We start from the raw sequence: 17,251 nt of genomic DNA on the forward strand, positions 1-17,251 counted from the left end.
TGCGATTTCAGTTGACAAGCGGATTGATGTGAGTGCCTCCAAGAACGCGCAGTAAAATGAGCATAACTCTTTAATAGAATCTTCAACTAATCTTTTAATGTTCACATACATACCAAGAGTATATTCTACGTTCAGGTATTTATTGCAGAGGCAGGAAAATATTACGTTTGGCATATTTGTGTATATAAAATTGCAATATGGTAGCGATAACAGACTTATACTAATTTTTCCATCTACCGTGTTTTGAGAATAACTTTGAGATTTTGTACTTTTACCATAACCTACGAAATTATCAAGTTTGAGACAAAAGAAAAACATTACGTTTACGTGGAGGTGGTTTAGCCTTATTTAATTCACAATGGAAATTGTGAACATGCATGATACTTATTCGCCATTCAGATTTTCTTTTGATCTTCAAACCCTGTTAAAATCGCATTTTCGGAAGTTCAAATCACAATTTCGTAATATGATTAAAGCACATGGAAAATTTCATTCGGGGAAGTTAATGCGGAGGGAGTTTGAAGTCCAAAGTCATGACCTTCATTCCTTATTCGATATTCTTGTGTCTTTTACATCTTTGGTTGTTTTTTTTTCGAAATATTAAATATCCACGCCCCGTAGACGGTAACATGTAGCTGTATTCCCAGGAGAGAAAGGTTATTTTGTCAGCTCCTAGCATCGTTTACTGTATCTGATATGACGTCTCAACTTATCATTTTCATTTAAGTCCTTACTTTTAAAGGTTAATTTAAAAGAGAGTTGCAAATAAGTTTGAGTTCTGGTTGCAAAGCAAGGTGCTCTTAAGAAAGACTCAAAAGATAGAGACCACACTTCAATTTTGGACAACTAACGTTTATTCAACGATTCATATATTCTTCAAAGATTTTACATTTAGAATATAATCTGTTGAATGTTGAATTTTTACCCTAGTCTTTCAATTGTATAAAATGCCAGTCAATAAGTACTGATCACTTGCAGTCTGTCATGTGACTGTTAATTATCCAATAGGATCCAAGTATCTCGTGTACACCTAAAACTTCAGATACAGAGTCATTGAATTCAGAGTTTTCTCATCTGATGTATCATCACAAAGTGAAAACACTGATATTATGAGTAGAAGTGTCGTCATGGATAATCTACTTTAAAATTAGCTTGCTATGACTTAAACAGGAAAAACAGATCTGACTATACGGCGACATAGGGTGCAAGAGTTTGGCTATCTGATGCTATTAAACAAAACTCTAGCATATGCACTATGTATAGTGTTTAAACGGGCATTCTGTCTTGTAGTTTTGTGTACAGTAATTGGAGGGCACAGAGGAATTTACAATAACATGTGAGATCTGTAATTTCCTACAAAATTATCATCGTTTTCCGTGGCCGCTGTCTGCAATAGGGCAACATCTATCAAAAGCTTGGCTCAAGTTAAAACAGTACAATGACTGCATATTCTAGAAGCCACATTTAACACTTTGAAAGGCTACAGACTCTGATTATCATTTAAACTGTAGCAAAGTGCCAACAACTTCTATTATTCACAGCTACTATTGAATTAAGCTACACAGGGATGGCCACAAAAATTATCCCAAAAATTATTTCTTTCATTAAAGTGAAGAAACAGTTAATGCTGCAATTTTTCTCATAATATACCTGTTAACGACAGTTGTGGGTTTTCTCAAGTTTTTGTGCAAACCTCATGACTGATCGCAATTTTGAAATGCCAAGGAGCAGTGTAGCCAGTTTCAAGGTTATTGCAAAGGTTTTCTGTCAGATCAGTGTCTGGACCATGTCTTTACTTACAAGTTACCACTGAGGTGAGCCCGAAACAAAATCTACAAAGCATCTTGCGAATATATTATTGTCAATGTGACTTGAACATGACGACTTTTGTAACATTAGTTCTCCATTCTCGTCAGAATAGCAAAGTCAGTAATACGACTGGTACGGCTTGTAACCTGGTAATCTAAGGAAGTCGGTACTTGCATATCTGTTTGGCAGAATTCAGTTAATAATTCAGTTAATAAGGTGATAATACAAGCAGAACACCATCTAGTTCAACTCTGGTACCCTATACGGCCATTATCGTCGTATTGAAAAAAGTAAGAGACTACTGTCGCTTTCCATCCACATCCAATACGTCTGATTTTTGGATGATGTGACCAGATAACGCGACAGATCTTAAAGAGAAAGGAATAAACAAAGTAGTGCGATAACTCATAATCTCTGTACCAAACATTGCACATTAGATATGTCTCATGCGGTGTAGTATTCATATTGTCGTATAACATTCAAATTGAAAGTCTTGGAGGAGGGATAATGTGTAAGCTTCAATCACGTGCGTACGATATTTATCAAAATACACTGAGCGTTGAATGAAGGAACATTTGGAGACAAATGTTGGCACGTAGAACACAGCACAGACGTGGGTCTCGTTCCAGGTATAGTAAAGAGACACGCACATATATAGAATTATATACATGTTATGGAGAATGCTGTTTGATATCTTCAACGTACGATACTTTGTTCCGCTTTGTGTATATTAAATCAAATTATGACACTGCAATATACGGACATTAATAAAAAATGCATGCATGCATACCTTATCTTCCAATTCTAATTGGCTAGGAGTTCTGCAATACCCAAGGTAGCAACTATCGTAGCAATGAACGTGAAGATTGAGAATGAGCTGAGCAGGACTCCTGTATTTTCTGTGAGTAGGAAAAATATATTTGAAGGTCACGAAATACAATTATAAGAGATACGGCTGATTTTATCTGAATTCATAAATATCATGTAACAAATTTTATATGTAAAGTTACATACATCCGAATCTTAATCTTTGTCAAAGCGTCTGAACGTTAACATGAAAATTATTATTTCACATTAAAACATTAAAAGTATTGCGGCTAGAAGGTCATTCATTTCTGATCCATTATAGTATACATTTTAATTTGCCAATTTTTAATTATTGTTTCTGTTAATAGCATGAACTTATCCTGACACCATGCTATCCTTGGGTAATAAATATCAATTATGGAAAACTCACCAGGAGCTTCTGTCGCGTTTGTGCCACCATCACCTGGAAGATACGACTTTATGAGTTTATGTCGTTAAAGTTGACATTGTGGCAAAACTTTATCTTTTTTTAAATAAGCAAATAAGCTTAACTAGTCCATAAAGTCGAGTTTTCATTAAACAACGAGATTTAAAATTTGTCATTTTGTCATTGTTCTCACCGTCCATAAATTAACAAGCTATTTGCCCAAACAATCGTTGGGAACTGAATTGATAGCAGTAATATGGCAGAAGACGGGTCAGCGTCACCCCATAAATATTAATAGTAATGTCGATGCCATTTTTAATATGTAACTAGACAAACACTTAGCAAATGTATTTAAGATGTTTTGAACCTCAGCCAGTGAATTAAGCTGTGTATATTAACTTACCAGGTTTTAATTCTCATACAAAAATACGCATTTTTGTCTGTTGGCCAGATGTAAGGGTTAAAGAAGAAACCTTGTTTTCTGTAGAGGTTGGAGCTAAGTTTACAGACAGAACATTAAGGCACAATTGTAAGTGTAGCAAACACCATGTGTGGATGTTTATGTAAACTTCACCCCCGACAGCTGGTGAAGTCGAATTTTTGAGCTATCTCATAGAAACACGAATGGAACTAATTTGAGAAAATTGGATCTATATGTGTTTTCAAGTTTCTCAAAAGTGTTGGGTGCCCTATAGCTGATTGTTGCAATATTACAAAGTACTCATAAAAACAAGTGCATTGCTTCAAGAGAAAAGCAGAGAGTTTACATTAGCAGATTAAGCCGACATTAGTTCTTTATCCAATTATCCCAAATTAGTTACAATCGTGTTTAGAATACCGGCTACTGGCTAGCGTATAATGGTGACCATACCTAGACACGGTAGAAACAGCGTTAAACCAATGAGACATACCAAAGTAACAACTATCAATAATTGCCTGAAAAATAACAGGAAAAAATATCATGTAATTCTTTCATCGGATATTAATTAGTTATAGAAGTATCGATGCCTTAGTTCACCCACAAGGATGGTCCTAAAATATGCATACATTCGGAAGCTGGCAATATCTAAGATGAAGTATTTTGGATAAATATTGCATTCGATTGTGTGTTGGCAAAGCCCTTTGTTCACATAAAGCATCGATATAACAATTGAGACTTCGAACCACTGTACACAAACATCGGAATCTTAGTGGCTCAAAGTTTGTGTGGTGTCGCATAGTCAGATCCGTTGTATGCATACCTTGCGTTATTTAAAGGGAAAAAGTCATTTTTTACCTTTGTGTAATATCAAGAAAACATGAAATACTTGCATAAAGTCACTCAGTGTAAAAGATGACGACGGCACATTACCCCTTCGCAAAAAGATGATTTCGTTTGTGATAGCCAGACAAATGGATTTCTCCCTTTCCTGGATCTGAGAAATGGACATTGCTACAATATAAGGGAAAGCTACCACCCTTATCTATAATGAAAAGCGCCGCAATTAGGATTTCAGTACAAAAACCTGCATAAGTTCCAAACGTTTGTAACAGTTAATGTTTAGCCATGCATAGTGAGAATAGCGCACAGATATTCATATTTTGGTACAGACCGTAAAATGGTTCAATGGAGGTTTAAACTTGTCTGGCTGCAATACAAACAGAGTCGGGGTTGTAAACAGTTGACTGTCCGGTATTTCACTGTGTTTCGAGAAGTCAAACAACACAAACTACTTTTCGTATCAAACAAAATTCATGAGAACAAAACATAAAAAGGGCGCTATGTCCCTTTTAATACTGATTCACTTTAGGTGCAAAATTTGTAGCAGTGACATGACGTGTTAAAGAAAAATTGTTTACATACCTGGCCATGATGCAATATTGTTCGATGTAGCGTTTCTCTACTTCGGGTGAGTGTTGTCTGCTGTTGGCTGGAGACTGTCTGGGCCTCAGACTTTCAATATGTTCAATATATTTCCATAATTACCGGATGCTAGCCGTTGGTGCATGCTTTTCTGATCAATCATAATAGGTTTAGCTGTCACATTCCCATTGGACTAATCCGACAGTTTGTAATCATATTAATGCTTCCTACAGAGAGATGTGCCCGCTGATTGGTCGGATCAAATGATGACTTACATCTGAGAGAAGCAATTTATAATTTGTTTCAACAGTACATGCAGCTGGTACACGCAGCTGCTACAGAAACTATTATTATGAATAAGTATATTTTCAAACAGCATATGTATTCGGTGTGGTAGACATATTTTCATGATTACATACTAATCCTTGATTTATTTCAATCATTATTATCGCCTTCAGTTGTAGGTTACCACGTTGTAAAAGTCCCTATTACATGTGTTAGTTTAAGGTAAGAGGTGTGGTCTCTCCTCTTCAGGTTTAAAGGTAAAATACACAACGGGGACAATTTTATTATAAAATATCCAATTCTTTTGCAATATTTTGCTGGTATGCTGGTTGTGTGTACGCATTTTGATGTATGTTGAGTAAATGAAGAAATCATTGTCTTGTTTTTGTGAAAATGGAAATTTTATTTTTCGCCATTGTGTTAACATGGAACATATCGACCAGCTTTGAACTCAACAAATCGGTGAATTAAGATAGGTTGCTTCCTAAATTCAAAAACTTCACATGGTGACCCCTGATTTACATTTTCAATTATAACAATGCATTGTCAAAGGTGTCCTTGGGAAAAGTCAAGCAAAAGTTGAAACTTGCCTCTCCGACGCATATGCCGTCGTTTTTCCGCGGTAGATACTGATGGGGTGATTGACATGTCATGAGCAAAGGAAATAATATTATCTTCTGAAAACAAACATAAGCTTCATGGTTGGGCATAGGGGCAGTTGAAGTCCGTTCCCAGGGGCGGGGGCGGGGGTAGGGGTGTCTCGGTCACAGCAAAGTTTTCTTTGTGCCATTCTTAGTTTTATCTTAATACGGTTGACTATGATATGTATTGCCAATAAAGATTTATGCTACCAATCTTTTAGTGTCTTGGTGTTATGTAAGCACTGGTTTCGCAAAGATTTCTCTTCTCAGTCTTCTCCTACACTGTGTCATGTATTTGTCCTTTAAAAATATTATGCGAAGTTTTATCACCTGTGTTGCATCTATTATTTGATGCGTGCGATTGCATAATTCGCCAAAGCAAGTGAGGGTAAGTTACTAGTCTCTGGACGCTGTCACCAGATAATCACTGGATTAACTTTGACAAAGTCAACAACGAACGCACCAAAGGTATAACCTGTTATACTCTTGACGCGGATCGGCTGGTGTTTTGTTGCCCGAATGTGTCCTCTAAAGGTGACAGCAAAAGTGGCTAAATAGTCGAATTATGCAAAATTTCACCCAAAAAAATCGAAAACAGTGACGTTCTCTTCTGATCTTTGGTGCTGTCGACAATCGACCTATAAACGTGTTAATTCAGGAAATATATGCACTCCTATAAATGCCTCGTAATTTATGTAATTGTCAAACAGAAATTATATGAATTGTTGTTGATCATATGCTGTAACTATGGCAACAGTGTAATTTGAGATAATGTGGACGTATTGCACGACAAATAACAGCAAGACGATAAGCCTATAGGTTTGGTTTTACTAAGACAAAATTCAGAGAGATGATTTTATGACGCCTTGACAATACTACTTCACACAATATTTTTTACGAAAACTTTTAAGCGTGGCGCAATATCAAAGATGACAATTATTTCTCTCTACAATACCGGTATATCATATCAAGGTTGAATACATTCAAAAGGGGCAGTACTTTAGGATACTCGCACAAAAGTTGCAAATGTTGTACTAAGTGGGACAGTTTAGCAAAGAAAAGGAAGAACACACATAATTGTCAGGTTGACATTTGCTACGATGAAAGACAAGGAATAGTGAAATCTTTGAACCCGTTTTACATGTATCTATTATCACGATAAAAACATCACACCGATCGTGTTAAATATCATTCACCATTCTGTACCATTGTCCTACGCCAAAATGTTAGTCTCGCAGCTAACACTGGTTTGATCAGTCACAACATGTGCTGTCTGAATTTGTCATAACTGGATTGTACAGAAACTCGATTGCGCAATTCAAATAAATCAACTAGGAATAAAGCGACACATTTCCCACTAACAAAGAATGATTGATACTCGACTCTGTCACCACATGCCGAGCTTTTTTTAATGTGCGAGATTAGTCCAAACATGTCACAGATAAGGCTTGTCTGAGCTTGTAAGGGACTGGACAGAAATTACAGGGGGTAGGGACGGTGGTTTTTCGGGGGTTGGTGGCCATTTTGTGCGCATTTTTGAAAGGTTATGAAATTTCACGCATGCCTTTGGGGGAGGGTCATCATTTTTGCGCAATTATCGCAACTGTAGGAAGGCAAGATGTAGCCGATGTAGTGTTTCAAACAAAAATATCAAATCATAATACATTGGAATATATTGAGTAAACTATTAACAATTTTCTCCTATATAATAAGCTATATCTTTACATTATATATATTTGATAATTTATGTACTCATACTTTGCTTGAAGTGGGTGGTCAAAAGTACATGTGTGTACATGAAATTTGATTTTTGCGGGGATTCCATCAAAAAATGTTGATTCACTATATATAAGAGTCTATCGGCAACTATGAACGATTTTTTCCGATACAAAACTTAGTATCTGTGCATTTATAGACGTTTTATAATTCATTTTTAAGTACTTGATTAGACTGGGGTAGTAACAAGTGCGTATGTGTGCAAGAAATTTGATTTTGGAATTTGAACGAAATGTTGATTCCCTTTACATGTGGGTCTACGAGGAAACCATGAATAATTTTTCTCCAATACAAAACTAAATCTGTGCTTTTTATAAATGTGTGACAAATGATATAAATTTACGCGATGAGGAGAGGGTGTTTGAAAGAGCAAATGTGAACAATATGATATTGGAATTTCACCAAAATATATTAAATCACTTCTCATGATAGTCCAAGGGTAGCTATTAAATATTTTCCAACTACCTAACTTGCTATATATATTAACTTATATGTATATGTTGTTAAAGGGCCATTATTAATGTTTAGGTTGTAATAAATTTCTTGACAAATACTAATTGGGCGTTCAATGTACAGGTGCAAGCCAAACTATAAATGAAGGTAAACATTACAGCTTTCGTGCATTCAATAGACAATAGTAGTTGACAACATTATTTTATTGTGATTTGTTATCTCATTTTCATTTACTTACTTGAAACCTCGCATAAACGTGATAATTTGTGAAGGTTACAAAGTATTCTTTGAAAGTTCAAAGGTCAAATTAGAAAGTATATGTCAATTAAGATATTATTGATACAGACTGTGACACGCAGGGGGAGGGTCACTGTTTTTTTGCGTATAAAAATTGGGGAGGATCACTCTTTTTCTTGCAAACACTTTTGAAGGGTCACTACTTTCGAGCAGCATTTTGAAAAACACTGGCCCTCTCCCCTGTGTAAATTCTGCCAAGTCCCTAATATTTAATTACATGGGGGTATATTTCTTTATATTAATAGCCTGTAATAAGCAAATAATCCATGCAGCCGAGTGTTTCGTTACAGCTTATATGTTGGCGTGAGCAATGTCGTTAACTTAGAACTTTCATCACTTAATAAGCTCATGTTACGTACTAAAATAACTGTCAACCGGCCAAAAATGCGAACTAAAAGTGTGCCCATCAGAGTAATTGTAACCAGAGAAATTTAAGACATTGGTTACAATAAGAGCTATCAAACGAAGGAAACCCTTAAAATCAAAAACGGATTTTTACTTTCCGTATGCAACACTATATTGAAGTGGTAATATTCCAACTTGATTTTACCTGCCAACACAGTCCATGTGTCTCGGCGAGTTCATAGGGAAACTCATCTCATTCCTTTTTTGGATATTTGAAGCAATGATTTATTTTTTATTATTATTTATTTATTTATTTTTATTTATTTATTTATTTATTTATTTATTTATTTATTTATTTATTTATTTATTTATTTATTTCCTTATTTATTTATTTCCTTTTATTTATTTCCTTATTTATTTCCTTATTTATACACCAATGTATTTCGAGCAAAATAGCTATACACACATTGCATCATGTAAGGCAAACATGTGAGACAGAAGTAATTGAAAAAATTAATTGTTGGTGTCAATGAAGTGAGTTTAACAATACAACATAACCTTATAAAAACAACGGCAATAATGATGTACTGGATATGAGATTAGATTCATTGAACATCCGACATTATTGCCGACAGACGTTTCCCTTTTCGTGAGATGCCCTTAGATAAGGCTAAGAAAAATAAAACGTTTGTTTCTTATCCTAGACATATTTCAAAAATGATGCGGTGACGCGGATTTTGACTCTCAATTATTGTTCTTCAATCAACGAGGACGCGGAAAAAAACGTGAAAACAACATTGCACGCACGCAGAGATAAATGCACAGCAGCGTTGCTTTACTATTTTTGTATAGCAACAGTTCTGCGGTTTGACTTTTAGTGCAGCATTGCTCATTTTTGACAGCGTAATATAACAGTGACATATGTGTACAGTTATGAATGGAATGTTATAGTGTCAATTATTATGTTTAAGGTTCTGTTTTATACAGCACTGTGTTATGCACTATCGTCGCGTATTTTTGCGAGTTTTATTTACTTTATTTCCTCGTGAGCAGAAAAAAGGTTGACGCGGTGGGTCTGAAGTGACGCGCGCGAGGATGAGAAACAAACTTTTTATTTTTCTTGGCCTAAGAAGGGGTATGTTCTATTGATAGTGGGCGTGGTTATTCATCAGGTGACGAAGAGGGTTAAATAACTTACAACGTATTAGATCCTGCCAATTTCATAACATAAACTTGAGTCTTCCTTACAACCTAAGTTTGTCGACAAAGAGAAACGACATGACATATCTCTTCTTCATTCCATTTCAGCCGTCAAGCGAACTGATATGAGGAACGCCTCTATATCCAAAAAGTGCAATGATATCAGTATAAGTACTCAATAGAATCTTCAATAAAATCTTCAACTGTGAACACAAGAAGTCCATTGAAAGCAAAGAACTCCCAAGGTCAAGGTCATAAACTTCAAATATTAACAACATGAAACATATTATGTAAATCTTTGGAACAATAACATAATTTTCGGAATTTTGTGTGTGTTTTACCACAGCGTAGCGATAACAAACCTAATTGCGATTCTGTACTTTTCCAATCCCCTACGAAATAATTCGGTTTGAGAAAGAGGGCGCTTTGGGCCCCTCGGATAAGTTAAAGATGTATACGACAAAAGAAAATCGTTGTGTTTACATGTAGGCGGATCGTGCGCAATGGTAAATTCACACCAGATCTTTTGCCACGCCCACGCAATGTAACTTATGCAAATGCGTGATACTCAATCACCATTCAGATTTCGTTTTTAACTTTAAACACCTGTTAAAATTCATCTTTTCGGACATTCAAATCATAATTTCGTTTTATGATTTATGTATATGGAAACTGTCATTAAGGGAGGTTAACACTGAGGGAGTCGAGGGACAACGCAAATGACCTTCATTCGTTGATTTGATATTCATGTGTTTTATTACCCACGGTTCTTTACACGCTTTAGGTAATTTTCCCCCAAATATTCAACACTAGTGCCCAATGAAGCAGCACCTGTTGAGAGAAAGGATATTTCAAGAAGTATTCTTAGGGGTTTCAATTACGAATGACTGAGCAGAACTGTTCTAGAAAATGTATAACCATTTTTGTCGTTAATGGTGAGCACATTAACTTTAACCCAAGATCGATATCTAATCTCTCCTAGTACGGAGTAAAGGTTTGACAATTATTAAAATCCACTTTTACAGATGACTACCAATGTGGGCACAAAACAAAAACGAAGAGGGTGAATCGTAATTGATCTGTGCAGGCGTGTTTGTCCGAAGAGAAGTATGATAATTACGTTTGCTATAAATCGTCATAATTTTCATAAAAATCGTAATATCCATATCACACCAGATGACCCATCGGCTACCGTAAATACAACAAGCTTGCTATATCATTTTACGTGGATATGGTTCAAAGGAATTTAGGTGTTGACCTTAACATTAATTCTTCATAGTTAACATAAATTTTTGCAGTGTTACTCAAGCTTGGCACCGATGAATGCATCGGATTGAACATTACAGAGAAAGTACTCGTCCTCATTGTGTTGTAGGATGGCGATTACAAATTAATCTGAGGTAGTAACAAGGTTGCTCTGTCTGAAATAACGTCCCAACTTTTTTTCATCCAATCCTTACGTTTAAAGGTGCATTGAAAAGAGAATTGCCAATAAGTTTTTGGTTTTGGTTGCCAAGCAGGGTTGCTGTAAAAAAGACTCAAAACAGAAACCAGATTTCAATTTTGAACAACTTACGTTTATTCAACGTTTCATATCCTTCGAAGAGTTTACATCTAGGATATAATCTGTTGATTTTTGCAACTACCTAAGTTTTTCAATTGTATAAAATGCCAGTCAATAAGTACTAATTATTTGTAGTCCATCGTGCGACTATTTATTATCCAATAGGATCCAAGTATCTCGTGTACACCTAAAACTTCAGATACAGAGTCATTGAATTTAGAGTTTTCTCATCTGATGTATCATCACAAAGTGAATACACTGATATCATAAGTAGAAGTGTCGTCACGGATTACCTACTTTAAAATTGGCATGCTATGACTTAAACAGGAAAAGCAGATCTGATACGGCGATATAGGGTACCAGAGTTTGGCTGTCTGATCCTACAAGACAAAGCTCTACTGTGCTACGTATAGTGCTAAAACGGGCATTCTGTCTTATAATTTTGTGCACAGTAGATGTAGGAACATTTACAATTACAAGAAAGAGACGCGCTTAATTAACTGCAATTTCCTGCAAAATTACCGTTTTCCGCGGCCGTTTTCTACAATTAGGCAACATCTATCAAAAGCTGGGCGAAAATTTAACAGTGCAATGACTGAATATTCCTGCAAAGAATCTTTGAAAGACTGCAGACTCTCATTATCATTATCACTGGAGGAAATTGCAAATAACATTTATTATTCATCATTTCTATTGAATCAAGCTTTACACGGACGGTTGAAAGACTCTTATCTCCAGATCATTAATAAGGAAATAATACAGACAAAGTAAACGATTACATTTTTTCAATTAAAAAGAGCAAAGAGTCAATGCTGCAAAGCAGTCATGCGTTGCCAATTTCTATAATATCCCAGTTAATGGTATTGTAGGCTTTTTTAAGTTATGGCGCAAACCTGACTGATAGAAATTTTGAAATTCCAAGGATCAGTTTTGTTTTTAAACGTCTGGAAGCCTCTTTCCAGGTTATTGTAAAGGTTTTCTGTCAGATCAGAGTCTGCACCGTGCCTTTACGTAGAAGTTGATACTATTCCATTTACCACTGACGTGAACCCCAAACAACGTCTGCTAAAAACCTTTGCACTCCTGCAAAGAATCTTGCAAATATATTATTGTCAATGTGACTTGAACATGACACCTTTTTTAACATCAGTTCTCGATTCTCGTAAGAGTAACGAAGTCAGTGATACAGTGATACGACTGGTACCGCTGGTAGCCTGGTCATCTAAGGAGGTCGGTATTGCAAAAAACAATAGCGGAATGTCAGTTAGATGATACTATACGCAGAACGCCATCTAGCTCAACCTTGGTACCCTATACGGCCATTATCGTCATAGTGATAAAGATAGACCTCTGCCGCCTTCGATCCATATTCCAATATGTCTGATTTTCGGATGATGTGGTCAGATAACGCGGCAGATCTTAAAGAGATAAGATAAAAAGTGGTGCAATAACTCATCATCTCTGTACCAAACAATGCATAGATACGTCTCATGCAGCGCAGTATTAGTATAACAGTATGATATTCAAACATGGATCACATGCAATCTTGAATCTCATGCGCACGATATTCAGTATAACATATACAGCGTAACCAGGCAAGCTCGATTTGGCTGTATTTTTGAAACGATAGATCTGGTCTTCTCACAGACTAGCACATTTGGAGAATAATGTTGACACGTATGACAAAGCAGTATACCTTGGATCTCGCTCTAGAGTATATAGAATAAAGTCAAACGCACACATACAAAAATATATACATATAGGGGAGAATGTAGTTTGATATCTTAAAGGCCCAACAGCTGTACCTTTTAGCATATTTTTGTGATTTTTCTTCCAAACTAAAACAAGTTCGTGGGAATGTACCCATTGAGGGCTGTTTATAAAAGTATAATAAACTGTCCACAGGGACTGCATGTGCAATTTTGAGCAAGATAAATAATAAAGGTTTGCCCAAACATTAAATGGCGCCCTCATGCAAATAAAGCAAAGACACTGTACGTCGTGCATAAATGCATTGGAATCTTCACAGAAACAACAGAGTAGTCCAATATAATGCATAGTGCTGAATGTTTTCACTTGCACATCATATGCTTTGTTTTCTTTGTAATATTAGGAGTTTTTAAAAATGGCGGGGAAATAAAAATAATGGTTAGAATTTAAATTTACTTGTCAAATTTTCCAGTAGTAAAAGACTATATCCTTTAAATTTGTAGAATTTAAAGAAAACCAGAGAAAATAGAAAGCATTTTTCAGGTCAACAAATTTCCAGAGATACAAACACAGGGGCTTTAAACATGCGACACTTTGTTCCTTTTTTAATCCAGTGGTCGCTTTGCGTATATTTAATTATAACATTGTAATATATGGACAGTTAATAAAAGATGCTAGCATGCATACCTTATCTTCCAAATCTAATTGGCTAGGAATTCTGCAATGCCCAAGGTAGCAACAATCATTGCGATGAACATGAAGGTAGAGAATGAGCCGAGCGGAACTCCTGTATTTTCTGCGCATAAAAATAATTTAAGGTAAAGTAATACAATCATAAGGAATACGGGTGATTTTTCTGAATTCATAAATATTGCAAAAGTGGTGTTTGTTAGTCATACATCGGAATCTTAATCGTTGTTTAAGAGCGTGAACCTAGTAAACATTAAAAGTGGTATTGGCGTCTTTCTATCATCCTAACAGCATACTACACTTAGCTAATGAGATGCCAATCATAGAAAACTCACCGGTAGGCCCAATTACCGTCGAGTTTGTGCCATCATCACCTGGAAGATACGACGTTGTGAGTTGATTTCGTTAAAGTTGCCACAATTTGAAAAGTAATTTGGTTTTTTTTAAATAAGCGGGTCAGCTTAACTACGCGATAAAGTCGAGCTTACATCAATGGAGATGACAACCGGAGATTTCGAACTTGTCATTTTTCTCACCGTCTATAAGTTTAAACATGCTATTTGCCTAAAGAATCATGGCAAAGTGAATTGACAGACGTAATATGACAGAAGACAGGTCAGCATCACTTTAGTTTTCAGCAAGCATAAATATTGATATTAATGTCCATGTTATCTAAAATATTTAACTGGAAAAACACTAAGAACACATTTTCAACGTCAACCAGTGAATTAAACTGTTTAAGTTACTTGGCTTTCATTTTTACACAAATAGACGCCTTATCTCTGTTAGTCAAATATAAGGGTTAAAAACGAAACTGTGTTTTTAAAGTTTGAAGATAAGTTTACAGAATTAAGAGGAAAGTGTAAGTGTTGCAAACACCATGTATGGATGTTTAAGTAAACTTTACCCTCGGCAGCTGGTGGAGGTCAATTTTTCTCGAGCTACCTCATAGAACAGCGGCCTGCATCAATAGAGTGTGTAAGGGTGACTATACCTTGACATAAACACGGTGAGAACAGCGTTAAACCAATGAAACACACCAAAGTAACAGCTATTAAATGTTGCCTGAAAAATGACAGGAAAATATTATGGAATGCTGAAATCAGACATTAGTTTGTTATAGAATATCTGTGCTTTAGTACGGCCAAGACGATGGCCCAAAAAATAAAACATACATTCGGAAGCTGGCAAATATATATGATGAAGATTACTACTGCTTATTGTGCAAATATTGCATTAAGCCCAGGACAGAGGTACTAGGTAAGTGTCTATTTCACTTACGATTGTGTGTTGGCAAAGCCCTTTGTTCACAGAAAGCATCATTCTGGAACCGATGTAACAACTGTACACAAACACCGGAATCTTAGTGGTTCAAAGTTATAGTATGGTTTTTTGTAATGTCGCACAGCCAGATCTGTTGTATTCACACTTTGCGTTATTTAAATGGACAAAGTCATTATTTTAGCTTTATGTGATACCAAGAAACCGTGAAATACTTGTATAGATTCACTCAGTGTGGCGACGGCACATAACTGCTGCAGTGTTAAAAATTATCCCTTTGTTGAATGCAAACAGATCTGAGAAACTGACATTGCTACAATATAAAGAAAAGTTGCAATCCCTATCTATATGAAAAGCGCCGCCGATTTAATTTCAATACAAAAACCTGCATAAGGTCCAAACGTTTGTAACAGTGTATGTTCAGCCATGCATAGTGAGAATAGTGCACAGATCTTCATATTTTGGTACAGACCGTAAAATAGTTCAACGGATGTTTAATCTTGTCTGGCTGCAATACAAACAGGGTCGGGATTGTAAACAGTTGACTGTCCAGTATTTCAGAATGTTTCAAGGAGTCAACAAACAAAAATTGCTTTTCATATCGAACAAAATTCATGAAAAAAAAAACATTGAAGAGGGCGACTTTGTCTCTTAAATACTTTTGCACTGTAGGTGCAAAAATTGTTGTAGTGACATGACGTGCGAAAAAGAAAAATATGTTTACATACCTGACCATGATGCAATATTGTGCTATGTAGCGTTTCTCTACTTCGGGGGAGTGTTGTCTGCTGTTGACTGGAGACTGTCTAAGCCTCAGACTTTTAATGTGTTCAATATATTTCCATAATAACCGGATGCTAGTTGTTGGTGCATGCTTTTCTAATCAATCATAATTAGTTTAGCTGTCACATTCCCATTGGACTATTCTGACAGTCTGACGGTTTTAATCATATTTAATGTTTCCTACGGAGAGATCTATCCGCTGATTGGTCAGATCAAATGATGGCTTGCATCTGAGAGAAGCAATCTATAATTTGATGGGGCAGTACATGCAGCGGGTACATGAGCAGTTACAGAAACTGTAATCATGAATATATTTCCTGGTTGGACATTTTTTAATAATCCATTCTATGCGATAGACAACCTTTCATAATTACATACATACTTATACTTCATTTATTCATTCCAATCATCATTATCGCCTTGATTTGCAGGATACCACGCTGTAAAGTCCCCATAATATATTTAAAGACCATTGTTAGTTTAAAGGGACAAAGTCGGCCATTTTTCATGAATTTTGTTTGATACGAGATACTACTTATATTGTTTGACATGTTGAAAGATACTGAATGAATGGGTGATTATGCATATATTCGACCCCGGTTTTAGACACGATACATGAAACCATCGCGAAAATGAATTAATGGTCATGACCATTAATTCATTTTCGCGATGGTTTCATTTAATTTGTCTAAAACCGGGGTCGAATATATGCATGGTCACTCATTTATTCAGTATCTTTCAACATGTCAAACAATATAAGTAGTATCTCGTATCAAACAAAATTCATGAAAAATGGCCGACTTTGTCCCTTTAAACGTAAGAGGTATAGTCTCTCATCTTCAAGTTTACTAAATGTAAACTAAATGTAAACTTAATATTTCTCTCAAAGCCTATGGTTCTTACGCAGCTTTTGGGGTTCCAGGTGAGCTTCTTACCATTCTTTATACTGATGAGCCCTCAACGATCAAACTGAGATAGCACAAAGGCTATCGTGAAGCAAAAGCTTCAAACAAGGGCAGGAGAAGTCCAGGCAAGCAGGGTAGCCAACGAGGGACTTTAAGAGAGTTTGAAATGACACAGAAGTTCTACCTTTATCTGTTCACTGCCTACAAGCGGTTAGCTGGTGTATTTTGCCGCCCGACTTCTGTCTTCTCAAAGCGATAGCCAAAGTGGCTAAATTGTCAAATAAAGCAAAGTTTCACCAAAAAACCAATGAAAACAGTGACGTTCTCTTCTGATCTGTGGTACAGTCGACAATCGACCTCTACACGTTTTAATTCAGGAAATAATTGTGCTCCTATAAATGCCTCGTAATTTATGTAATTATCAAACAATGCAAA

The 17,251-nt window shown here is 35.9% G+C and overlaps 2 long non-coding RNA genes across 2 annotated transcripts; both read right to left on the reverse strand.

The window, feature by feature from the left end:
- Positions 1-836: 836 nt before the first annotated feature.
- Positions 837-5,102, reverse strand: LOC139114511 (uncharacterized). The gene is made up of 5 exons (XR_011547880.1): positions 4,887-5,102; positions 3,915-3,979; positions 3,047-3,079; positions 2,600-2,708; positions 837-2,177 (listed from the first exon to the last, which is right to left on the reverse strand). It is a non-coding gene; the product is annotated as an uncharacterized lncRNA (long non-coding RNA).
- Positions 5,103-11,438: 6,336 nt separating this feature from the next.
- On the reverse strand, positions 11,439-15,978 carry LOC139114512 (uncharacterized). Its single transcript, XR_011547881.1, has 5 exons — positions 15,857-15,978; positions 14,842-14,912; positions 14,183-14,221; positions 13,845-13,953; positions 11,439-12,865 (listed from the first exon to the last, which is right to left on the reverse strand). It is a non-coding gene; the product is annotated as an uncharacterized lncRNA (long non-coding RNA).
- Positions 15,979-17,251: the final 1,273 nt, after the last annotated feature.

Source organism: Ptychodera flava, chromosome 16 (genome assembly GCF_041260155.1).
Source record: "Ptychodera flava strain L36383 chromosome 16, AS_Pfla_20210202, whole genome shotgun sequence".
In the NCBI taxonomy this organism is placed as follows: Eukaryota; Metazoa; Hemichordata; class Enteropneusta; family Ptychoderidae; genus Ptychodera; species Ptychodera flava.